At 36.4% G+C, this 27,463-nt stretch overlaps 1 long non-coding RNA gene across 1 annotated transcript; it reads right to left on the bottom strand.

Annotated features, from left to right (window-relative positions):
• Positions 1 to 115: 115 nt before the first annotated feature.
• Positions 116 to 19,618, bottom strand: LOC149918075 (uncharacterized). The gene is made up of 3 exons (XR_016466369.1): positions 18,316 to 19,618; positions 17,748 to 17,911; positions 116 to 1,418 (listed from the first exon to the last, which is right to left on the bottom strand). It is a non-coding gene; the product is annotated as an uncharacterized LOC149918075 (long non-coding RNA).
• Positions 19,619 to 27,463: the final 7,845 nt, after the last annotated feature.

The raw sequence follows: 27,463 nt of genomic DNA on the forward strand, positions 1-27,463 counted from the left end.
GATATTCATAGTAAAAAAAAAAAAAAAATAGCTGGCATAATCAGATATTATGAAATACAATGTGGAATAACAAAATGTTTTATTTTAACATTCTTTTTGTTAAGCACAGAGGGAAGCAGGCATTTTCTTTCCATAGACATGTATAAAAACACTGGCAAAACACTGGAATATTTCCTGTTATTTAATCATTGTTTACCCTGTGAAGATTGGTCATCTATGGCTCTTTCCAAAATCTACATTTAAGAATAGTCAGAAATATATCATTTGGTAGACAGAATATCCTGTTCTAAGTGACTTAGGCAGATAATTGCTCTTCAGGCACGGACTTCAGGACACTGGTGGGGTTTTGGGGTTAAAAGACTGTGATTTTCTATTTTCAAATCTATTTACAGAAAAGTACACTATGGGCATTTGGGCAAACTAAGGATCAAATGTAATCATTTAGGAATGTTATTTACCTAATAGGCAGCATGAAACAGAAGTCCTGATCAAACCCTTTAACCTCTCAGAGGTCCTTTAAGGATGCCCCTTCCACAGGCAGCTAGCAGAGAGAGGCCAGGCAGGCATCCTGGCAGATGCATTCACCATGGAAGGATTTTAAATCCAAGCAGTGGGTTTTCAAGCCTCAGGCTGCTGAAGAACATTGTGCTGGAAGGTGTTAATGGCTGCCAGCAAGTGTGCCTCTGATCCATGGGAAATCAGACTTTGTGCATGCCAGCAGCCCTTTGTTCAGAGGAATTAAGATCTTTAATAGAGTAAAGCAGCTGAAACAACAGAAAACCATGCGGGAAGGCCCAGGGGATTGATTGAAAATGTAGGGTCCTGTATTGACAGAAAGTAGATGTGGTGGTACACGTAGGCAGAAAACCACCAGGAAGCCAGAAAAACAGCTGCAGGCCTGGCCTTGAGAACAGAAATAGACTTCCTTGGGTGCAGGATTGAATAGAAACTACAAGTTGGGAGAAAACTACCTGTTATTATTCACTCCTGCTGCATTTAGGAAAAGAAGATACATTCACTGTGAACAACTAAGAAATACCTGACAAATGTAAGCAACTTCTCCTCCCCCACAAGCAAGCTAGTAAAGCCAGCTAATAGAAGCAAGGAGCCAAAAACAACGGTTTAGTGTTCAAGCTACAATGAAAGGATTTACTCCTTTAAGAGATTGAAGAATAATTCAACTTCCAGTTGTGAGCAGCTGTCGTAATTGCTTCAATGCCCCAAAACACTTCATGCTCGGTAGCTGCTCCCTGCAGCAACTTGTTCCGGGCAAACTTCCCTGTGGAACAGCCAGCCTGCTTCCAGAGTTCCAGGAGCCAAGCGAGGAGCTCCTTAAGCCTCGTCCTCTTCCCATAGCAGGCCTGGCATGGTATGGTGACCTCAGAATCAGCATCTTCACTCGCCAGCAGCCATGCAAGCTATGAGAGAGCGTGAACAATATTTAGGGCAGCTCTAGGACAGTACTGTAAAAATAGAGGTTTTTCTTTTATGTATGAATGACCTAACAGAAAAGGAAGAGGTGAGTAGCTAGGTTTGTATCTTCCTGAGGGACCTCAGCATTCCCCGGAGCCTTTACAGAAATCTACTGAATGTGAAAGGCATAGTAGGCACAGCTAGTGCTGCATCGTCCTAAACCTCCAACAAAAGCTTGTGAATACAGACATAGTGGTGGAGACCCATTACAGGCTGATTAAATGCAACAAACAGCCTTTTGACTCAGGGATAAGAGTGCTATGAACAGGGATAGGTGTCCCCCCATCGCAGTATGATTTTTAAACAGGGACGTGGTAATGAAATGGATTGTTCCTAAATTGAGTCCTACTGGAGGCAGTGACCAGAGGCAAAGTTTGTAAACAGATTTGTAAGTTTTTGAGCTTCTGAAACATTTTATTATATTTATTTTATAAAAACAAGCATGGGTCTGTCACTTCAGAACATAAAAAAACAATGGCAACTTGGGCTTTTCAATCCATGTCACTGTTAAAAATCAACAGATCCCGAAGAAGACTATTACTACATTTTTTCCAAGTCATTTGCCACGCATCTAACACGTTATGTTTCTCTGCAGTGCTGTGGCATAAAATATTAACAGCAACAGCAGCAACTAACAACTAAACACATACATTTTTATTGTAGTCACTCATGTTTTATACGACAGTAATATCTAATGTAATGCCATTTGATGAACTTCATGTCCCAAACCTTTATTTCTCCCTAGCTGGAGTCACTACGAAGAGGGAAGAGAAGAAAGAAGAAACACCAGTAATCCTTACACTGTACTGTTGACAGCACAAGAACATGTTTATTTTTGTTATTCCTTCTGGTGCTCATTATAAGCACCATACTTTTGGATGAGTTATGGCTAAAGTGTCTGACTATCAATAAAACATGGGTTTACTGAGTCTATAGCAACGTGAGGCATTAGAGCAGTAATCTGTTTACTGATAGCACATTATGTGGCATGATTTTTATTCAACCCTGACCATTAGAAAATTCAATCAACTTCGATCACATTTGGAGATTTTAGGCCACGGTTTCCATTTGTAACTATCAATTATTTAAAGTATAGTTTTAAAGGATCCTGAGCTTTAATATATATATATATATATATATATATATAGTAATTTAAGCAGCAAATGAAGACGATGACAAGTCTTAAGCTTCATATGAAATAAAAAGTCTGTATAAAATAGTCACATTGCCATCTACTGACAACTCCTTATAAAAAGGCTTGCTCTTTTCATTAAGTGCCTGACTATATTCTAAACGTTTTTTCTCCTGACATACAATAGTATGAAAAATTAGGGACGTACAATATATGTTGTTCAATACATCCCACTGCAATAATCCCACTTCTCTTCAAATCCATTTCAAGCTATCCAGGCTTTCAGTTATATGCTGCAATTAGATACGTTTATTAATGGCATTATTGAACAATATTTCATAGGAGGTAAAACAGTCTTCATGAAAGGAACTACAGAAGGGTATGTTAATAAATCTGTGCTACAGGCACAGTACACAGGGACTCGCTAATAGGATTTCCATAATAACAGCATTTATCTCACTGCACATTTTACGGGGGCTGCTCCTAAAGTAATGCCTCTTGTTTTCTTATGTTGGTCCATGATATCAGAAGCAGATGCTGATGGTATGGAAGTAGATGTTGAATCTTCCTGCCAATATCTATTACGTTTTGTTGCCTTGAGACAGGTGACAGCACAGTGGCAGTCTGACAAAATGGCACCTGACATAGAAGTGTGTATGAAGCAAAGGTGTGTCATTAAATTCCACCATGCAGAACAGTGGCATCTATCAGCTCCTGCTCAATATTGATGGAGACCAAACAGTGGATGCGAGCACAGTGAGTGGTATGTTTTAGCAGTGGTAACTACAATATGAAAGACAAGCCACGTTCCATATGGCCATGCAGCTTTTTTTACATGGCAGGCAGGCTCTTGCTCGTCACCAGCAAAAATGCATAGCTAATGGTGGTGACTACACTGCAAAATACTGTTTTGTAGCTGAAAATTTGATTTCTTAAATAGTATTCTTGTTTTCTTTGTATCTTTTGTAGTTTCCATTGAAATAAATAGGAGTTACTCTCAGAGTAACCTCCATATAATACCAATCACTGGCAATCACAATATTATTATCTGAAAAGTAGGAGTTCATGTTAAGGACACATCATACAGACTAAAACAACAGCATCACTGATTCATCCGTATATTCACAAAAACTTTTATCTCATCCTGGCATCAAAATATATTTTGGCCTTGGCCTTAATGCCTTAGTTATTAAAATAACTACATGTAATTGCACTTCGAAACTGAATCTAGCCCTCATATCAGTTCTACCTTACAGTGACATGGGTCAGTGGATTCTCAAGATGTCCTCTAAACTGATGAAAAATACTCTCATGAAAGCAAATATATCAAGTTCAGAATCTCCTCACTGTTACTCAACAAGTAGCTGAAGGCCATCCTTACCTCCCCATTTCTTAATTCCCTACAAAAAATTTCTGCATGCAAAAAATGTCTCTCAGTTAACCTAGCAAAATCAAAACTGGCTGCTTTTTTTTTTTCCCCCCCAGAATAAGGTACCCATTACCCAGAAAGGCCAGCATATGATCCTAATAGGGAGACTGGAATCATTTATTTTATTGAAATTATGGCTGAGAAACACGAGAACAGTATATGCAGAGTATCTCTTCTCTTGAAGAGCTCAAATTTGAACCTCACAAGAGATGATGAAGGGATTTTTTCTATTTTGGTTTGGGTTACTCTTGTCATTTTGTTTTTTGTTTTGTTTTGTAGCTGTTGTTTTTTAAACAGTATATAGTAATAGCTCTTACAGTGGTGGAAGCCAAGACAATGCTATTTATGTATTCCCTACGAAGAATAATCTTAAGTTTAGCTGTTCATTGTGCTTAGGGCTCTGCTCTTAATATGATAAGCTGAAATGGCTAAGAAGCATGCAAAGAATGCAAACAATCAATTAACACAGTTCTGAACTGAAATCACTTTGTTTCTACAACAAAGAGCACACAACAGTGATAAATTATTGCTTTAACACTGTAACAGCATCTGTTGCACGCAGCCTGAAGGGCTAAGATCTGGCCTTTGATCTGCATCAGTCACACTGAAAATAACACAGTAATTGGGATACCTGTAGGACTGTGGAGGATACCTATGGAGAAGCTATTTAAAAAAAAAAAAAAACCTCTAATAATCACTGCCCACATGGTCATTTTGTGTGTGTGAGTGTGAGTGTATTTTGTTGGTTTTGCTGTTTTGGCTTTTTTAAAGTTCAACAAGAGCATAAGCGTGAAAAAATGTCCAGTTCAGAAGGCTAGCTGGATTTGTTTTTCCACTGGTTTTATTTGCAATAAATGAATATATGCAAATTCACTTTTACACAAAGCATGACTGAATTAGGGAATGAAACAGTTAATGATGGTGGACACATGCTTCTTTAACTCACTTGTGAAAACCTTTTTCAGTTATTTAGTTTTTAAACAAACTCCATATACTTGAAGAAAAAAAAAAAAGAAAAAAGCATAGCAAATTCCATGGTGTCAGAATTGTTGCTTCTGCAGTGCAGAAGGTCATGTCATTCAGTACAGTGTCCTGTGAGAGCCTCTGAATTAAGAGTTTGGTCTTCTAGTACCTATAGCTCATTAAAAACTAATTTGAAAGTCTCAAGGTTTCAAAGCCACCAACAGCAGAAAATAGAAGTTTGGAAAGCATATAGGAATCTAACAGCCCCAAGGGGCTTGTGCTCGTGCTTTTGAAGACATCACTTAATCATCTCCTGTGCTTAAATTTATAAATATGAAAAAACATTGCAAAGCTAAGCCGTAAGGAACATTTCTCCAAAGATGTTATGAAACTTTTCAAACCGAGTAAAAGTTTTATGGTGTCCCCTTCTCACCTGGATCTGCATATTCAGAATAAACAATCCAAAAAGAGAGTCAAATAACTTTTAAGATGTTCACAGATAAAAATGCAACTCAGCTTTCAGACTCACACATTCTGCAGCATGAAACGCCTTTGGCAGTGAACTGAAGGAACAAGTGACAGGACGTAGGAGTGCAGCTGTCATCCTCAATGTCTTATAACACCAGTGGTCAGTGCAAAATATTTCTGAAGGCTGCAGTGGGTGACAAGACACTTCATGAGGAGACAGGAAAAATCAAAGGACATTGGCTGTTTTATATAGTCACTGAGTAAATCAAATAACATTTTGTTTGTAAGATCAGGATACCTGCATATTTTTTATTAAGAATTCATTAGCACAAACAAATGTTTCTTATTGAAGGGTGGCTTTTCTTTTTGAAGATCTAGGAAAAAATAAAGCTCTGTAGAAAAGAAGGATGCTGGACTGTCAAAAGTACACAGCACAGAATACATTCTGATATCCTTGTTACGATGAAAACATTTCATATTGAGTGACTAAAGAAATGTATTTCTAGTTTTAGAACACTTTCTAAACAAACTTTCTAGTTCAGTAATATTTATATAAATAGAATATAAACATATGTGTGTGTATTTCACATATTTGTAATTATTTCAACACTAATTAGTGGGAAATTGTCTTATTCTTCCCTAATTATCTTGATCCATCAAATATCTAATTTTAAGTTTGTGCTCAAGTGCTTAGAAAGTAATCCCATGCTGAAATGATGAATTAAATTATTGCAGATGCACTCAGAAACTCAATTTTAACCATTTCAAATTACATAAAGATACTCCTAAAGCCTGTAAGGAGGCTAAATGTTTAAAATTTGCAATAATACTTTTTAGTAACCATCTCATGCACGTTGCACACTGGGCATGACTTTCCGTATTCAGAGAGCATTAAACATTCTGCAACCAAGACATATATATCGCCCCTTGTTTCAAGGGCATCTCTCATACTAACAAACCTGAAAGCACATGTATTGACCAGATCCATTTTTGCCCAGGAATTTAAAAAAAAAAATGATAGTGTGTGGATAAGTTCAGTGAAAAGCTAAAAAATGATCACCCAATAAATATATACCTTGAAAATAAAGTGTTTGCTCCTTATTTTTTATAGAAAAAGAAAAAAAAAAACAAACACAAAGAGCTTTGATTTATACTGCATTCCAAATCATGCCAAGAAACACGACACAAAAAATATGAACATCAAACATGCTTACCCTCTGCCTCTCCTGCTTTCAAACATCTGTTTTGCATGCCATACCACTTTGCCCTCTTTTAAAACCCTAGTTCTAAATGTTAAAAAAGTTCCTTTCTTCACACCTCCATAAAACATAGTGTACAAGCAACACTTCATGTTTGGAAGGCATGTTTCAGAAGTACTTACAGGTTATTTCCAATTCAAAATGCAATCACATTGATACAAATAAAAAAGTTTAAGTGTTTGTGTGTAAAGTGAACCCAGATGACAATAGCAAACTGTTTAAATATGCTAGTAATATTATGTTTAATTGTAATTCATAACAGAAATGTGTTCAATAAATATTTCTGCTTTGTAATTCCAAGAAGAGTGATCTGTCTTAGGAAGTGAGGAAATACTTTTCTCTCATGTATTGACTCAGGAAGGTGTTAGCCAGCACGTTCTGAAGTCTGACCTTTTAGAAACTGGCAGACCAGATAACAGTAGAGCTTTAGGAGAACCAGCCACGCATCTTTCTAGGCTGTCAGTGACTTTTGTCACACTGGCAAAGCTCCAGAAAACTGGAGAGTTGTATGTAGAGTTATAGCAGTCTGATGACAAGACTTCCTAAGATCCGACAGTAATTGTCATAGAGAAAAATACTGAGAAGAGCAAGCAATTCACCTCTTCAATTTAATCCCATGTAAATACATTCTCCTATGGATTCAAATATAAAATCACAAGATTCTGAATTTTGTATCAATCAGAAGCAGAGACTAACACTTGAATGAGAGTTCTGGTACATAAAAACTTCTTTAGAAGAACGTATCAAATGCTTCTTTGAAGAAGGATAGATGAAGCGAACTGAGTAGATTACAAGACATCCCTTCTCTATTTACAAGTTGCCTTACTGTTCTCTACGTGAGATATTTCAACCACACAAACACAGTCCTTCACATATCAGTAGTCAGACAAACGTTCTTCGTACAGAACATCTGGATTTCTAACTTGCAGTCTTCATTTTAGATGAAAAAGCACTTAGCTCTCTCATAGCTATCATGAAATAAAGGACAGTAATTAACTGCCAGCTTCTACTACATTAACTGAACTTATACTACTGTACTCAGCTAAAGAGGATAGTGGTTAAATTAATGTTTATTGTTTTCAGTACATTTAATATTAGGCCTAACTGACAAATGTTCTTTTCCCTACAGCAAAAAAAAAAAAAAAAAAAAAAAAAAAGTAAAAATAAAAAATGCAGCTTTCTGTGCAGTGACAACATGTATAAAAGTTTATTCATTTGAATTAAATAGATATATTAAAAGCAATCGGCAACTGGCAAAAGACCCCAAGGCTATTTGCATACAACAGGCAATACAAAATGTCTAATGGTCTGAGCTGATACTTTCCAAAAGAAACCAAGCTAGAAGAGAAGCTGAAGCTTAGTGTTTCAGGTCTTGTACTTCAACTGGACTTAACTTAAATGCACCTCATTTGGGAGCAAGAATTAACTGCAGTAGTCTTTAACAGGCCTAAGTTAAACATCTAGAGAAATGGCAGAGGAAGTGATCCATTTCTACTTTCTGCTATATGTTTAGTTTTTAACTTGGTCTCCTTTCCATCAATCCAGAGGAAATTATGCTCTCACAGGGCTTGTTCCAAACCTTGTGCTGGTGACAGCTCTAAACCCTAAGAATTGTAAATGTGAGATTTAAGAGTATTGCATTTCAATTAGAAATGTACTTACAACCACTGTTTGATTACTGCTATTTTTCCTCCCTTGCCTCTAGCACCATATCCATACTCTTCAAACAGAGCATTTGTCAAGCTCCACTCTCTCCCTTCATAATAGGGTTCTACATTATAATATAAGGATTCGGTTCATACTCCATTATATTGGGGACTCAACCATTAATACGTAAAACTATCCAGTGAGTAGGATACATCACAACTTACAGTAGGTTCAGAAATGAGTGCTAAGAATGGAATTTAACTAATAAATCTATGTGAACACAAGAAAACACTGAGTTGATCAATGTTCTATGAAAGCTTCAGCATTTGAAAGTGAGAATGCTATTTCTTACACGCATCAGGGACAAATATCTAGATAGACCATGCTGGTGAGTCTCTTGCCTTTTTGTCTTATTCTTCTCTGAACTCTTTTAAAAATTCTTCTTAAAAATGAAAAAAAAAAAAAAAAAAAAAAGAACAAATTCTGTCTTTATAGCCTATTAACTTTCTGGAGTATTTAATATTCAAAATGTTTTCAAAACTAGAGCCAAATATAATAAAATCTGTGTATAGGAAGATCATTAAATCTTAATGAGCTACTTGCTATTTGGTATGGCCTATCCAGGGCTACCAGGCTTTTCCCATCCATGATGCCACCAGCACAATGTTGATGCAATAGCTACTTGCTTATGTGGGCAATTCTTAAAATAAGTTAAAAGTTGCTCAGGACAGGAAAGGCCCAAGCATGTCCTGACTTTCAACATTTGTCAGCTCAGTACAAAGTACATGGTCTCTTACTAGCAATGGCAGAAGTCCCAAGTGTAATATGTATAAAGCAAGTATGAAACACAAAATGGAAAAAGTTTGAGGACAATACAATCACACAATCAGACAGAATATCGGTGGTTTACAAACTGACAGCTTGCTAATTAGTTAAAAATATATACATATTTAGAAATAAGTTTGATCACTTACCACTCTGATACTTTTCTAGATAGGGTTTGAAGCTGCAAAAAACATTAGTGTATGGACTTCAAATAAGGATTTCACAGTATTTTATACACAGGGAAAAAAAAACATATAGGGGAGAAAAGATCAAAGGAGAGTTCAAGCATGGAATCTTATAAAGAGTGAATAAAAGACAGAAATATGCAATTTTGAAATAAATTCTACATTACAAGGGTTCTCTTTCTAGTAAGTGTTTGGAATTTTAACCTCGTGTATTTTAGCTTTTCATAAATTGTGTTTGTTTCCTCCAATCTCTGTATAAAAAGGGGCTTGTTTTACTCTCTTGGAAAGCACAGTGGAAAGAGTAATGCCTACAGACATCTTTCAAGTTCACCCATAGCCTCTGTGACTCTACAGCTCAGGGTGTTTCTCTCCTAATGAGTTTCTTGTGGCTGTTATAGTACAAAACCTTTACAGCCTTCTAATACTAAATGCTTTAAAACTGGCACCCTTCTGAGAGCATCTTCAGCTGTCTACAGAACCTTTCAAACTTCCTTTAAATAAAGAAGATGGTTATCTGCAAGCATTTACTGAGAGACCAAGTTCAAGCATACATTATATAACGAAGGAAATGCAAAATAAAACCAAATTACTAACATCAAAGATCCCAGTTTCCCTCTTCTGACAATAGCTACCAGTGAGACATAACCTTCACTGCCAGGCTAGAGCTGTAAAGTGGCAGCAAAGAGGGGAGGGATGCACATCAAAGCTAGCGGTGGGCAGGGCATCTGCATTCCCCTTGAAGTCCTCTATCATTCTTTTGCAGCTATCAATAAGAGCAGCTGCCAGATAGGACAAGGTGGGTGGCATTGTGCCCAGGATGCTAACTTTTGATATAAAGGAAGAAATCTTTCAGTGGCAAGCATAACTGGGACTTCCTGGCAACACCTCTCTGGGAAGTCTGTGCCAAAGCATAGAACCATTCTTGTACATCAGTGTAAAGCTTGAACAAAGCCAAGAGACCTTGGCCATTCTGCCACCACACTAACAGGTTATAAATATCTACAGAGTCTTCTAGATGGGCATTTACACTTTAAATGCGTGATTCACCAATTATGACAACAGAAGGGCAAAGCAGAGAGAAAATACTGGATGCAGAAAGCCATCTGAATCTGAAGAAACTTTGAAGAAAAAGAACCAGCATACAGGAAGAAAGCTACTTATAAACATATTTTACACCTAAATCCTCTTCCCCATTGCTCCAAGATTAATCTGTTTAAAGAGTTAATTACTCTACCTTATATTCTACTAAAACATGGCTTTCAGCTTAAGAGCTTTATTACCTTCTTTAGTTGCCCATGATATAGGAAGGGAAGAAGTAGGTATAACTCAAAGCTCTGGCTGCCAGGGGTCCTGTCACAAATATATTAAAATTATTTAGTTAAATTGCTCTCAGAATGTTTTTATTTCCACATAAGAGCATAAACAAGAGCATTTCATGCCAACTCTTCTTTTCTTAAACAGAAAAAGCTATTACAAAAAAAGTCAATTTCACTGTAACTGGATTCAGTACTTGCTTTTTAAATATTATATATGAGCTTTTCCACTGGAAGTAGGGACAGAGAGAAAAGTAACTAGACTCTACTGACACACTAAAAAAGAAACTTGTCACATCAAGGAAATTTAAGATGCCAAAGCAGCACCAGCAGAGAAAGACTGTGGGAAACAGCATTTTGTACATTTGAGTTTTTTTTGGAAATCATTGAAACCCAAACCATGCTGAATGCAAAGAATTTAATGAACTTTTGTGAGGTAGAGTCTGACAGGTTACTTATTATAGTGTAATTATTAACAAATTTTTCTAAATGCTACTCAGCTAAGGAAATACAGAATTAGAAAAACTAGAACTTACAAACAACCCTGAATGTACATACCCAGTGGATAATGAAACATAGATAAGATTTCATATCACAGAATAATAAAACCAAATATTTTTGATGACCAAACAAATACACTGATTGTAAAAAGCAGTAGCCACTAAATGACAAGGTTCAATTCAGATCCTCAGCTTCTGGTAAAGAAATTTAGCATATAATAATGTACACATGAAGTATTTGGAATGGAAAAGGGTTCATTTCATGAATGATGGACCCTTCAGAATATTTTCCCCCCACACTACACGTTGTATCACTAGGCTTATATGTCTGATGTGTCTGGCAGATATGTGACACCATTTCCTTTTGAAATAAGTATTTTTGTTTTGTTGTTGTTGTTGTTTTCCCCACCAGAAAGTGATATTTTAAAGAGGAATCCAGCTTACTGGCATGTTATTCAGCTTCTGAGATGACCAAAGACATCTATTCTGAGCCCCACAAAAAAATTTGTTATAGTACTCAGTTAGAAAACATCAGATGACAAAGTCAAAATACATCAAGAATGCTTCATGAGACACTGAGGTTGGTCTACAAATATGAACCATTATCAAGGGCCATGATTGGCAAGCAGCACTGTGCCCAACCTCCAAAATGAAACCAAAGTTCAAAAAAAGTTGGCTATTTTACTGACATCTTTCCTTCACATCATTCTGACACATGGTGAAGATTAATATTTGGACTTGTAGTCTCTGTGTATTGGCTGCCTCACTCCTTAAAACTTGGGTTTGTCAAGACAACTGCTCTTGCACTTGTCTACTCCTATTTGCAGCCTCATGCACCTACCCATACTGTTAGATTCATGGGCAGCATCCATTTTGCTTTTATTTTTTGATATTTAATATTATCTTACTGCCTGACCAAATATTTTCATCTGAATTTCAAAGACAGGAAGGAATCTCTTTCTGTGAAGATATTCAGGGGCCATCTGGACACCTACCTGTACAACCTACTGTAGGGTACCTGCTTCACCATGTGAGTAGAACTCTGTGATTTCTTGAGATCACTTCCAACCCCTGTGATTCTCTGATTGTGCAAGTGACCTCTGAGAATACAGGCTGCTCCTATACCCTTCAGTCCCCTCTTCTTCCCAACAGCTTAATTTGCAACAGTATCAGCACTCATTAGATTCCTCCCTGACACAACAAGACAAAAAGAAAGATCACAGTACAGTTCACAAAATGATCCATTTGATCAATACACATGTTAACAAACAATTGGAAGAAGGATCAAGTAACTAGCTTATCAAGCAGTCTAAAATTCACTACTGTCTTATTCTCATGCTCCATACTAACAAGCTTGGGATTTACTTTCATCTCTCTTCTGTGTATATTATGCAGAAAGTTTTGCTCTCTTGAATCATTGCCAACTAAAAGCATCCTTTGTCATATAACATAACAGCATGTTTGATAGCAAGGAAGCAGAGCAGGGAGATGCTCTTCTCTATTCCGCCACTACTTAGCATTAAGATGTCAAGATACCTGTGACCATCTTCAATAATTTTCTGTTGCTCCAGCTCCCAGAACCCAAACCTGGCAAATTTGATTTTCTTAAGCTCAGTTGACAGTTATTTTCATGTTAACAGCTAAGCATTAGCATGCAACGATCACTTTAATGGTCACCTTTGCTGCTGAGAATGTTTTTGGGGTGGTTGTTGTAAATCAAACATACATTGACAGACATTTATATCGGAGTGATTTTTATTTTTTTTTTTAATAATACCTGCAAAACAATTTCAGAGTTTGTCTAGTCAAGATTCCCCAAACTCTTGATCATTTCACATGAAGACAAACAGGAAATATTTCTTCATTGTAAATGAAGAGTATGATGAAAACTATTCCTATTCCAATTATGTTGAAATTCAGACTTAGATTAGATACACTATTACATTAAGTAGGGCAAGCAATGAAGTATATATAAACAAACATTGTGTTAGAAACCAACAAAAATTGCAAGAATTAATATTGTGAAAGTCATTAATAGAAGAGTAAGCAATACAAATGTATGCTATTATTAACCGCTTTTGCTAATTAAGCTATCAATAAAATTTAGAGACTGTTATAATAACATATTTTGTAAAAATTAGAAAACAAAAATCTCAGAACAAGTCGATTTTCTAATTTACAGCCATTTATCTGAATAAGCATAGTTTTTATTTGTATCCTGCTAGTCCGGATAGAAACTTCAGAGAAAGTGGTTGAGATTTATCATTCAAGCCTGAACTTCCATGCATTTTTTTTTTTTTTTAAACTGTCCATAATGAATTAGGTACATAAACTTAGAAAGAAATACAAACAGCAACACGAATATGAACTCCTGTGCAAATATTGAAAGCAAATCAGTGATATGAACTGATTATACATGGAAACATTGGAAGCTTTCTGGTATATCATATTCAGACACCCACAACACAAGTTTGTAAATACCTCCACAGCAGGCATGGCATGAATGACCAGTAGACTCTAGTACCTACCAATTTTCACATATCCTCTCTTCATAATGGAAAAATACTGCAAAAATCCCATTTAGAAAAACAAGTCTATAACGTGCATGCTCTGGAAAACTTCATGGAAATGAAGCCCTTCTGTGTGATCTATTTTATTTTCAACATCACAGTTTTTACACAGGATAAGAAAAAATACCAATGCAGGAAATATAATTTCAGATGCAATGGCAATTCTTCCAGTCAACAGACTTAGTAATAATTCCATATTTAGAGCATTTCCAATTAGAGTTATTTTAGTATTTTCAGCCTTCTAGGGAGTGGGGTTATTATTTCAACGATGCAAAGCATCTGTCAGTTCTTAGTCAACTATCCTTATCATCATGACACTTGAACACTGATTTAAAATGTTTGCTTTCTCAGTAATGAAATAAGGAGGATGCTGTTTCTAATCTTTCTTTGAACTCTTGATTAAAATACACAAATATATAGGTATATCTACGTATGTACGTGGTTTTGTAATGGTTTTGATCTACATTCTTGACACTTTACTTTGAAGTTGATTCAAAAAAAGAAATTTCTAGCATATGCCAGTACCATTACAAGCATAGGAAATACAGAAAGACTGTAAAAAGATATGTCAAATAAAAAAAAGTGGACAATTGTTTTTAAGTTTATTCACTTCCACAAAAAGTGATACTATTCAAATATTTTAGAGTCCTTTGGGATGTACTAAGTATTTCATTTTATATAATTCATTACTTCTGATAGTTTATTACGTTTTTAAAAAATATTCTTAAGAGGTGACCCAAATGGGAACAGTGATACAGGAGCAAATACTTAAAGTATTTTATACTGGTAGCTAAATTTTGAATTAGTTTCATGTATCAAACATACAAACTTACGCATCAGTTCATTATTTCCTCTAGCGCTCAATTCCCACTGGAAGATCACTTCCATCTTTGCATTTGCTTCTTCAAAAGTTTACTTACTGAAGCTGGGTCCCTAGAATTGCAACCATTGTTTCTGGAAAGTCAACAAAGTGTTGCTTCCAACCATGATTATAACCTTTCAGAAAGGTGACACTCGCATTACACAGACAAATATCTTCAGAAGGAAAAGGACCTTGCTTACCACTGCTCTGCACTGTATTCAGTACTAAATACATGATAACTGATCAGTATGAAAAGTAAATGCAGCCTCATACAAATGAAAACAATTATCCTTCATAAAAACAGCTAGCAAATTACTGTCTTTTATATTGCACATTTATTCTACACGATGACAATTTGGAAAATGAATTTACATGAGACTATCAGCTTTACCTGAAGGTTTCCAGGACTATCTTGTAGGGAAAAACCTATGATGCATCCCCTGCCGTGAGCTGAAGTACAGCATTTACCACATCACAGAATCATTAAGGTTGGAAAGGACCACTAAGATCACCTAGTCCAACTGCAGACCATTATTCCCACTAACCCCCTAAATGACATACCTACACATTTCTTGAAAACTTCCAGGGACAATGAACTCATGGGTAGCCTGTTCTAATGCCTCATCACTCTAAGAGATTTTTTTCTTGTATATCCAACCTGAGTCTCCTCTGATGCAACTGAGGACCATTATCTCTCTGTATTCCTGAAGCTTAGACTGAAAGCAGGGCAAAATGAATTAGTGAATGACAGTTTATCACTTTGTTCTGGTAAAATTTCTGTACAAACTTTGCACGAAGACTGTAGAAATGAAAATTAAATTCTTCCTTTAATGTTTCACAATAATGTATTTGGTAGGCATTATCTCCATCTTAAATGCTTCTATCCCATTTTTCATCACATTTCTCTCCAAGTAAATCAAATTCCCAATTTAGGCATAAACACGTAGAGGTTTTCCAGTCATTGGGTCTTCTTTTTTTTTTTTTCTTCTTTCTTTTGTTGTTTTTGGTTGTTTTTTTTTTTCCCTCCAGAACTATACATGGAAAAGCCTTTTATTATTATTATTATTATTACACATCATGATAAAACCAAATGTGAAGCAAGCCTCTTTTCTCACAGCATGTGCCTGAGCTGTCTGAGGGCAGCAGCATTAGATCCTTTACAGCCACTGAGAACCACAAGGCAGTTGTGAATCAGTAAATGTACAGAATCCCTAAGCACAGATCAACTAAATCTATTTCATTTCAGGCTAAACTACACTATGGAACATGTAATTGGTTATGCCTTTTGCATTATTTCCAATCTAGCTCAGATTTGCATTGTAAACAAATCAATTTGCCACTTTAATTGTTTAGCTCTGAGTCAGCTTACAGGGCTGAGAGGGTAGACAAAACATAATAAATGGCTTCGTGTCCAGATTTTATCACAAGGAGCAGAACTAAATAACTTATGGGCCCAGTCAGTTCTATTGAGTTATGAACTAGTTCTTCCTCCAGAGTAAATTAAAATTCTCACTGCATACAAATGCCTTGTGAATACATTTCACTGCTCTTGCATGGAAGTGCAGAAAAAAGAGGTAGAGCTAAGGAAAATACATAACCCAATGCCTCTCCAGTGGATTGTTTTCTACACCTGCTAATTTTATGCACTGGTATTTAAATATATTTTCTGTCTGTCTATTCAGAGGGATCAATAAAAAACCTAAGCTGCTGGGACACAACAAAGTGAGAGCACCACAATGACAGAAGTTGCTACCATAAATAAATATGTCCTAAGAGCAATGACAATTTTCTGCTATGCTTTCCAACAAGCAATCTCATTCCAATTCAGGAACAATTGGTATTTTAGTTAGCATTTGGGAAAAAAGCTTCTCTGCAAAAAGAATAGAAACAAAGTAAATAGAAAAATTACGGACTTCAGATGGTGTGAAAGCTGGCATTTACTCTACAGTAAGGATCCCTAGTTTTAGAAATATACAACTATCATTGTGTATATGCTCAACAAAGAGGAACGCACAAACTTATTATCAAAGAGCAAGGCCAAAGTTCCTTAGTAGGATAGTCACACATAGAGAGGAATGCTTGTCAGATGTGATATGAAAGTGAACTAAGAAAAAAAACAACTGCATCATTCTGCAAAAAGTTACAGGAAGGCAACAGGCTAAATTCACCACTTAACAGCAAAATTTTCATCAACTTTAGTAAGTCTAGGATTTTGTGCATGGAAGAAAATTGCAATGAATGAAATACATAGACTCAGTGAAACAGGGGAAAGAGGGAACAAGCTTAAACCTTATCAACAACCTTATCAACAAAAAATACCTGGCATTTGAACTAAAAGCAATCTATTTCAACTTTTTTGCTTCTGCAGTGATTAAATGAACCTACAGGCACCTCATGCAGGAATTATAAAACACATTTCAAGATATTTTTTTTTTTCCATAAATGACAACCCAAATCTCCAGTTTGATTCTACAAATGGGCAGGACTCATGTAAATCACATACGTAAAACATTCAACACAATAAGATTTTGGAAGTCACTGCACAGTTTCAGGGTGTCACTGCACTAGTCTCTGAGGTTAGCTCATGAGAAATACATCATACTAGTGCAACTAGTTGTGCTCTGAAATAAAGGAAGATCATCTGTTCAGATCCAAACTGAGCAGCAGGTGACAAGCTAATTTGTAGATGGATGAAAACCGATCAAGAAAAACGCATATTAAATGAAAAGATCAAAGTTATGTAACAAATCAAGATCTGTTACATAGGTTACAGAGCATTCTTAAATATTTTTTTCTTTTTTGATAAATGGAATAAATTTAAACTAAATAATAAGGACTAAAACTCAAGTAAACCTCAGTAGTAAACAATGCTATAGAGACCATCATAGAGCAAGTGTTATCACGTATGGAATTGAAAGCCTGCTCAACATGAAAGCCTATAAAACAGACTGGGAAGTAAGAGAACTAAAAAGAGATTTGAAGAGCAGCTTGCAAAGAATTTTCAGAGCAAAAAGTCTGAGACTGCATCAAAGGAAGAAGTCAACAAGGAACTGAGAGGGACATTTTGACAATAAAAGCGTGAAAGAAGCACCTGAGATTACTAAGACAGTTGCTCACTTACTGTTTTGGTGATCTACAGCAAAACTGTAGGAGAGATTCTTGCAATTAGATAATTTCCCATAGTAGAAAGCTCAGAGGAACTATATCAGCTTGGAGAAGGTAAGGTAATAAACCAGATGGAATGATCAGATGTCAGGAGGGTCCAATAGAATTCACCTGAGAGCACTGTAGAGATTAACAGTAATAAAGTCTATTGAAGTAACTGCCACTGAATTGGAGATAATCTTATATTATGAACTAAAATAAAGGTCAAATAGCAAAGGATGGGTCTAAGTGGTCATTTTTCACGATGGACAATTAGGGTTAAGGATCCCCAAGGATCACTTTTAGGACCATTTCTTTCAACTACAGTCAATAAATTCAACATTAAGTAAGCAATCAGTTCAAATTAATTAACAACCAGTGAAAGGATACTAACAGTGCAACTAAGCTCTTTCAGCTGGTCAGCCTGCCAATGGCATGGAATGCCAGCAGGACATTGCAATCATAAGTAAGCAGACAAAAATGTTTGAAATCTAACTTCCAATCCAGAACAGTTATTTACAAAAAATAGTATAAGCCATACTTACATGATGATTACTTCAGAATAAAAATCAACACTCTGAGAAGATTATGGAGCCATTCTTGTCAAATTGTTCTTTCTGGTCAAGCTGGCCCAATTCACTTTAACAGCCAAAAATGCCAAAAAAGAACAAAAAGAAAGAAAAAAGAAAAAGGAGCACAGGTTATTTGGCCCTAGGAACATTGCTAAGAACAATACAAAAGGGTTCATATATTCCCACATCTTCAATACTGTGTGCAATGATGGCCAAGGTCATTCCAGCATGTAATGAAGCTGGAAAAAGTATAATGGAGGCAACTGTAATGTTTAAAGGCTTGGAGCAGCTGCCCTAAGAAGCCAGAATAAAAAGAGAGGAGAGAAGAAAGTCTAAGGGAAAGAGAATAAAGATTTCTGAGATCATGCAAACAACATGAAGAACTTTATCTTCTCACCTTCTAACACACCACAAGTAGGGGGCACATGGTGAAACACAAAGGGAATTAATTTTATGGAAAAAAAGAAAACCACCAAGAAAGTACATCTTTACACAGTGGATATTAAAGTTCTAGGACTTGCTGCTGGAGGAAGAAGGCTGGAGGAAGACACCATCAGAAAGTTCACAAAGGAATGAGATGTTCATAGACAGCAGGTGCAAAGATCAAGACTCACAGCACTAAAAGGATAAAAATGAATTCTAACAGGTAGGGATGTAGCCTCTGATGTCCCTGATATAACTCCAACTGCTGAGGACTGATCTGCAGAAAGTAGGCTCACATGCTTCCCTTAGGTAGCATCTCTTTCTACCACTGCAAGAGAGAATTCAGGCAAGAAAAAAATGTGCCCCATAAGTAAATGTGTTTAGAGAAACACAAAACAATTTACAAACTAATTTAACTTAAGTTCTGCCTGCATTTTAGTAAAAAGGAGAAAGGATTTTGCAATCGTTTTAAGGAACTGGGGCATATACTCTTATACAAAGACTGATTTATGTTTGGATTTTGTGGTGGGTATTTTATAACAAGGCTTTGCTGGCTTTGGCATATCCCGTTTCCAAGGTCAGATTAAAAAGAGCAACCATACCAGGATCTAGCACCTCTCTGATTGGTGCTTGAATAATCCTTTGCCGAGAGAGGAAACATATCAACTGGCAAAATGGTAATACATGAGAGATGCTGTAAAAAAAAAAAAAAAGTAAAATAAAAGAAACAAACACAAAATACACATTTAGAAGGGGATTCAGATATAAATTATGGTGCACCTCAACCATAATGGCAGAAGTGAGATCTTGACTCGCAAAAGCTCACTGCTGTGTAGAACTTGCTTTTAAAAATTGTATGATGAAGGAAATTTGTAAATAAAACCTGAGAGTAAGTCCTTACTACCCAGGAACTACAGATTTTTAATCAGACTCTGGCCTTGCTTCTTCCATAAAATCAGAAAGAGGCTACAGTTTATACATCAGGAAAATAACTGAGGAGTTCGGAAAAACAGACAGTATACAACTTTCTTGTCTGCTCACCCAGGAAATATACTGCCATTTTCAATGCCACAAGTAATCTAGTACTGCAAACCCCACACTTCACCAATCATTTCTATCTTCCTTCTTTGGCTCCAAAATTCTTTGTAGACCTACCACCCATGCAGAATAGTTTAGTCTGTTTTTACCTCGTACGCAGTCATGTCAGCCATGTCTAGACTACTTCAGTGTTTCCTAAGATCTGAAGTAAAGGAAGCTGAAACACTCTTTCAAAAATCCCAAATGCAGTATCCATGGAGGAAGAAAAGATCTCAACAACAAAAAATCTGACTTCAATCAGTTTCTATTCAGGCCCTGCTCAGAAAAAAAAAATAAAAATAAAAAGTCTTATGCAGCAAGCTAGCCCTAGGAAATGACAAGAAGTTCTGTCCACTGCTGTAAAGGGTGATTGCAAAAAGTTCTCAGGTGGACCATTAGTCATTTTTCCCAGGTCAAGATTTCCTATTTAATCTTTCCGAAAAGACAAAAGAAGACATTTTTTTTTACTCATATTCATCTTGATTGTATTTTGCTTATACAAGAGCTAAAGTGCTTGAAAAATAATTTCAGACCCGCATAAAATTTACTTAAAGTTAATTCACTTCTCATCCCTAATTTCTATTCAACATCAGTATTATTCTTTTTTCTTCTTAAAGCCACAATTAGGACGAGGGATCAAAAGTGACACAAAGTGCTTCTTCAACCATTATGTGGCTATTATCACCATGCATTGTTTTATCAACAAAGGGGGCTAGCAATAACTGTTATTTCTGAAGGAGAGTCAAATAAGCTCTGTTTATAGTACAGCCAAGAGCAAGATGACTTTACTAATGAGTAACAAATTGCCACTCTGATCGGTGCCAGCTGTCTAGCAAAAAAAACTGGAATCATGCATGGATGTTTTGGAATGCTTTCTTTTGTAAAATATGGGCTGGATGCAGCACTATTTATATTCAGCTCTTCTGCACACTGCATCTGAGATGAAGTGATGGCTACCGTGTTAAAACAGATATAAAGTCATCTCTGTCATATAATTATATCAACAGGGATGTATTTTAATGTATATTATTTTGGTTTTAATTATGATAGTAAAAACTTAGGTCCAAAATGAGCATGTATGGCAGTCCATGATTTAAAACAGTAGTCTTCAGAAATCTCTTGCATCTATTCTATTCTACTTCAGCTGGCTTAGAAATTTGCAATTACACAAACATGAACATTTTCCCTTTCTGAGGCTGTCCCATCTTTATGTCCTTACAGCCTGACAAGGAGGGGTGGAAGGAAAGTGGGACAGAAATGGCACTTGTTCACTCATTCCTCACTACTCTCCAGCATATCATGCTGACTGCATGCTGGCAGACTTTCATTTTCCAGGTCTGTCATTGCTTGTCCCAGTTACATCTCCTTCTGAGGCCACCTCCCTCCCTGTAGATGCCTAAGCAGAGTTACCATGTTTTAAAGGCAAGTGAAAGGAACAAAAACTACTGAGAAGTTTGATTAACCCTCCTCATCATCAACCTAAATGCAGGTTTTAGTCTCTTATCTACCTAAGACTTGTAGGTGCACAGCTGCTCCTCTCATGGGAACTTCTTCATCTATTCCCCCACAATGAGATAACAGTTTTTTTCCATTCATATGCAACCCCTGCAATTGGCAGTTTGATTAAAGGATGAGCTGTTCTGCTGGAACCTCTCATGTAAGCAAGCTAGAATTTATGTGGATACACTTCCACCTAGCAGGAGACAGTAGCTTTTTCACCAAGGATACGACAAAAAAGGAGCAATATGCGGCAACCTGTTAGTCTCCGTCGAACGCTAATTCAGGCTCATTTCCCATCCCTAGTCTATGCTTTTGGATGTTTGGTTTGTGAAGTATTGACTTTCCATCACTTTCAGAACAATTAAATAAAAAAGGCTTTGGGGTGTTTTTTTTCAGGGGGGTGGAAGTAGTCGTGTGCTGAGGAGAGGTAAAGCATCTGAGGACCAATCCAAGATTATCATTATTGTTCAAATGAAATGCATAAGCTAGATAGAAATAAACATTATAGTGAAACATGAACACAGTCCCTTAACATCTTTTCTTCTAAAATATTTTCCTTTATACAAGATGATATGTAGACATATGTCAGTGACATTACAGGCTTAAATCAAAATGAAAGGGTAAGATAGCCTGAAGAAGCTACACTGGTTTAGTAACTGGTAAGGGTCAAAGATGTTACAGATGTGCTCCTGGCTTTCCATGTGTATGGCTTGAGATTGCCAGAGCAAGACAACTCCTGGCAAGCCACTCACTTTTAATGAACTTCATTTAAGAAAACAACTGTTCTCCAAAAACGTGCCCAAAAATGGGTTGTCTGCTCACATTATTATTGTAGTGTTCACAAAAAAGTCACATGAATTTATGGCTTCAGAGAAAGACAGATTACAAAAAAAAAATAAAAAGAAAAAAGACAAGGACAGTGCCCTTCATGTGTGGGCCAGATTTTGTGTTCCTGCTTATCTAAATGTCCTGCTAGAGCCCACAGATATTTACTGTAGCATTTTCAGAATAAAAGGAGAGTGCTTTTGGAGTCTGGCAGCCTGGATTCTCACCTATTTTCTTTCTATTTTCCCCTCATTATTACAGTGTCACAGCCTTTAGCATAATAACTCTTTCCAGCACTAATAGAGGCCGAGAGCAGAGAGTTTGAAGACATTTATTATTCTGCTTTAACAAGAAAAAAAAAGATGAAAAATCGGAAACTAAGAGTGGCCCAAGGCTAACCACAATCTAATGGAGGTAAGTTAATGCAAAAGGTCCCATGAGAGGCCAGATTTAAGCACTACATTTTGTATGCGTGTTTAAAAGACAAAAGGCCTCGCTATAGACCCACGAACTATATTGACAGTACAGCTTCAAGCAGTTTTACACATTCCTTAAAAGAACAGAAGTACCTGTTTTTTCAGAAAATATCCAGCTTTGGAAACGAACTGGCTTATCTTCACAAAAACTGAGAAAAGCCCCAGTTCCTCCTATTGTGCCTCTTACCATTGCTGGGGACAGAGACAAAAGCAAACAGAAGTAAAATTCCAGTATAATTCAGACTCCTTTTGTTTCATGGACAAGATGACTAGGAAAGAGGGTTTGGATGTCCAAGTCACCACTAACAATCAATAACAAAACGGAAACATGTTTTTATTAGAGGTCTATAAAGGATGTGGATGTGCAGCCTGACAGCACTCAATCTGTGTGACTTGAATCATTCATTGCAAATCCTCAACAATTCCACCAGCCTCCCGCCCCCAAAATTTTCGCATATTCACACTAATAAGAAAGCCAAATATGATCTAGTTTAGGCACTTGGGGAAATTTCTCACAGTAGCAGAAGTCAGTATTTAGAGAAGGAAATGCTACATTGTTAAAAAATAATGACCTTTGTGATTTACAACAGATGAAAGTGCTTGGGTATTTAAAATGAATAAAATTATAAAGGACACGAAGGACTGAGGTTACTGAAGTTTATTCACCACAGAAAAATTCTGAGTAAGAAGTAAACTTTCAGCTGTGATTTTGCAGTCACTGGTTAACATTTGAAAATTTTACCACTTTCCTAAGCTTATGAGAGAGCCAAACACATGCAAATATATTTGCCTTGAACACGAGAAGTGAACATGGAAATAAGATGTTTACAATAGATGAGCTACTAGAAACATTTCAGTGAAAGAAGACTCTCAGAAGCAGCAGAGTAATGTTTCAGCCCTCTCTCTCATCAGGTCCTCCTTTCTTCCCACACCTCCATACTGCACAAACTTCTTCCATCCCTCTACCTGACCCTTAAATGGGACATTTTAAGGAGCTTGAAACGAAACTTTTTACTCCTCCTGCTCCTAAATCTGGTGATCTAATGTTTATGGAAGATTTTACTCATTAACAGAAACCAATATCTTATAATATATATAACTTAACATGCAGCCACCTACTGATAGCTCCTCCTTGGACTCTTTCATCACCTATTTGCTGCTAGGAGACAGGCTGCTCTTTAAGATTCATTCACCCTGCAGTCACCTGACAAACATGCTTAAACCAGCTATTCACAAGCCAGCTGAGGTTCTGCTAGCAGTGGCTGTGCTAGTAGTGCAAAGCTCAGCACAGGAGGCAATGCTCAGTGCACAGGTCAGACTGGTAGTTTTCTACTGTGGCAAGAAGCCCTAAGTTACCTCTTTTTTCCAAGGCAAGTCCGTCTACGTGAGAATCTGTCACCATAGGAACCGTAAATGTAGATATGTTCCAAGAATTCATACCTGCAGAAACCTCCCCTCAGAGAAAACAGCCAATTACTTCCCTAAGCCAGAACAGATCCCCGAAAATCTGTGCAAAGATCAAGATGTTTTTGTTAGTCTTATGATGTCCACAGCCTGTAAACATTGATAAATGCTCAACAGTTGCCACAGTTTCAGAATGGGTTTGTGTGACACAGAAATGAAGAGTTTGTAAAACCCTTATAAAAATATGATTAGCAAATTAGCAACACTTCTGCAGATTTTGACAGGGTGATGTAGAGAGCCACTGCTCTTCTTACTTGGTGTGGGCACTCACAGTAGTGAGTCTCTGAAAAGGAGACAGGGTAGAGATAACAGACACATTAACCCTTATCAGTGGACACCCATCTACATGGCATGTTTGATAAATTCTGCTGAGAGGAGCAGAAGGGTAAGAGATTTCACTTGACTTGCAGAATCAAATTCTATAACCATGAAGTAGTTATAAAGCATGTATGTTTATTCAGTGCTGTGCACATACACTGGATGCAGGGGGAGTAGCCCCACTTAGCCTACATAATGGACACAGGTAAGCACCTTTATTTATAGACAAATACATGCATATTCATAATATCTCTAAGAAAAGGAGTTGTTATCACAATTACTTCTAGGAATTTATTACTTTTATTATTATTTCACACCCATCCTGCGCCCAAAAGCATAACCATTCCCAACTCACAGCTCTGAAAAAAAAAAAAAAAAAAAAAAAAAAAGTCCTCTTTCTATACCAAAAGCAATGACTATCCAGTAATACAAAAATCTACACAGAGTTTAATGATTCTGTGTGTTGCTGGAGCCTAATACTTGATACCTTGCCACAATATAAAGATACTTCAAGTATTTTGTACATTCAAAATGCATGTAATAAAACTGGAAAAGATCGTCTCGATGCAGTTCAATATACACAAATAACTGGAGTTTTTCTGCCTCCTGGGTAGTTAACGCTGCTTTTAATTTCATCTCTGTCTTTTCACATTATCATCTGCAGAAGCTCATGACCAAAAGTTTGCCCTGGTAATAGCTGACTGTTCTCTTTGATATTATCACTCCTTGCTCTTTATGGACAGGCCAATATTCATTGTGATTAGCAAGGGACAGCCCTGTCTATCCAGATTAGTCATGAATACTTAGCAGTTCACTCCCTGCATCATCACTAATTGCTGTAAAAGAAAATGTCTGCTGTTTGTGGTATTTTTTTAAACAAAAAAGACCATAATTTTCTCTCTCCAGGGAAGAGAAGAATGCTTCACTTGTATTCATCACATTTGGTCAAAATTTGTTCCAATCAGCAATTCTGGAAGATACTACCTTATTGGTCAGCTTTTGTATTTCCTGCCTAAGATTTAGTGTTACATTAGCCTGTACTAAAATATTACATTCTAAAAATAGATTTCAAAAGGCATTCAGGTGACTCAGCTATTCCAGTACTTAAGCTATGTAACCTTTCATTCCTAAAAGATTATACTCCTCGTGACAGTTTAGTGACAAGTCCTTCTGACATGTGAATGAGTGTGGTTAATAATGTCTCTCATCCTACAAAGATACAAAGGTTCTATTTCTACTCCCAATTGAGTTCATGTTCCTGAAATATTAATAAAAGTGTTTTGTTTTTTAAAGCCAAAACAAAGAAACAAACAAAAGCCCCCCACTTTAAATGTTACACAGCTCATGGTTTCAGCTTTCCCCTTACTTGGATGGTTTTTCTGACAGAAATTTGGTCTTTCCTTAAATATTTCGTTTATAAAGTTATCAGTTATTTTTCTTGTCTTCAGAGACATTTTTTTTAAATGTCCTCTTTAACTGATCTATTGTTGAAATGCCTTTCAGGTGAGATTTATCTAAAAGAATGCCAGTTCTCACACCCTGAGGCATAACACAAGCCATAGCACAACTGAGGCATTCCCTTCACAAACATGTTCCATACCTGCACTACTGCACTTAAATAGATACACATAAGATGAGCTAACAAAATGAGCGTTGCTTCCATGAAAATAACATATATTTATACACAAAATAATTCAATTAAGGGAATTGTCTTGCACTGGATATGAACAACTACTGTGTTGGTAAGGAGCTCGTAAGAAATTTTCTGTCAAGATGTAGTTTTTTGTTGAACATCTGGCAGATGCAGCAGAGGAGGAGCACTTCTGAAATGTCCTCAGTCAATCAATAAATAAGCATCTGGAGAGAAGGATTTGTGTGTCCTACTGAGAGTCTTGAGCTGGAGCTGTCACCATTTAACATTCACAATAACCTCTCCCTGATTAATATTGTTACACGTGTAAGATAGAGGCTATGCAAGTGGAATATTTAAGATATCTCTGCAGCTCTTCTACAAACCTGGTAATTAAATCAATCTGCTAATTATCTAGTATTATTTATTTCCCTACAGTCCGTTAGTATGCTGTCACTCAAGCACCTATATATCATTTCGTCAGCCTGTTTGTTACTTTGCTCTACATTCTTAGGAGACCCACTGTGCACATTACCAATAGAAGTAATCTATTAAGCAACTAAAAAACTTATTGGAAATCCAAGGTTCTGAGAGTTTTGGAAGTCTTTCCACATTGTTTATGATCACATTTTTTCATACGTTTATTCAGAAATCATTTTTATTTCTCATACCATGTCTAATGCTGAAATATGAGCTACTCTGTATTACTGATTTAAATTATTTACTGATTATTACTGATTTAAATTATGTACTTTCTTCCAAAATTATATACACAGAACCTGAAATCTGAGCATAGCTGCTATTAACCTTAACAGGACATAAAAGTCCAAATACACAGATCAGTTTGAGGAACTGGGGCCTTAGATTTATTAAGTAAAATATACCATTTTATTATTATTAACACTGAAAGAATCCCTTAAAAACACATTTCCTGTAAGATCTTTTTTAATACCTGAAAAGAAACATCAGTAAATATAGGCCCTGAATGTCACTTCTGCATTGACTCATTGTTCATAGCTTATACTGTACTTCCTGCAGGCAAGAGAACTGGAATAATGTGAGACATATGCACACTCCTACTTGTCTATCACTGCTCATCAGGATTAGAAAAATAACAGGTGAAATCTTCTGCTGGTTGTTAATGACATGTATGGCAAAGCTTAGAACAATTAATGAACACAGAAATGCAAAAATTCAACCAAAGATGTCCCTTTAACAGACCAGATGATTTTTACACCTATTATACCTCTACTTATGGATGGAGGAGGCTCAGTAAGATCATGTGGATAGCCAGAACTGATACTATTTTAGTTTATCACTATTCTATCTGCAAAAAATTAAGCTGTGTCTTATTTTTTGTGGATCATGCAGACAATCAAAAGCAGAGCTGAGAGTGTTTGAGTCTCAA

Source organism: Phasianus colchicus, chromosome 4 (genome assembly GCF_987193195.1).
Source record: "Phasianus colchicus chromosome 4, bPhaCol1.hap1.1, whole genome shotgun sequence".
Taxonomy (NCBI): domain Eukaryota; kingdom Metazoa; phylum Chordata; class Aves; order Galliformes; family Phasianidae; genus Phasianus; species Phasianus colchicus.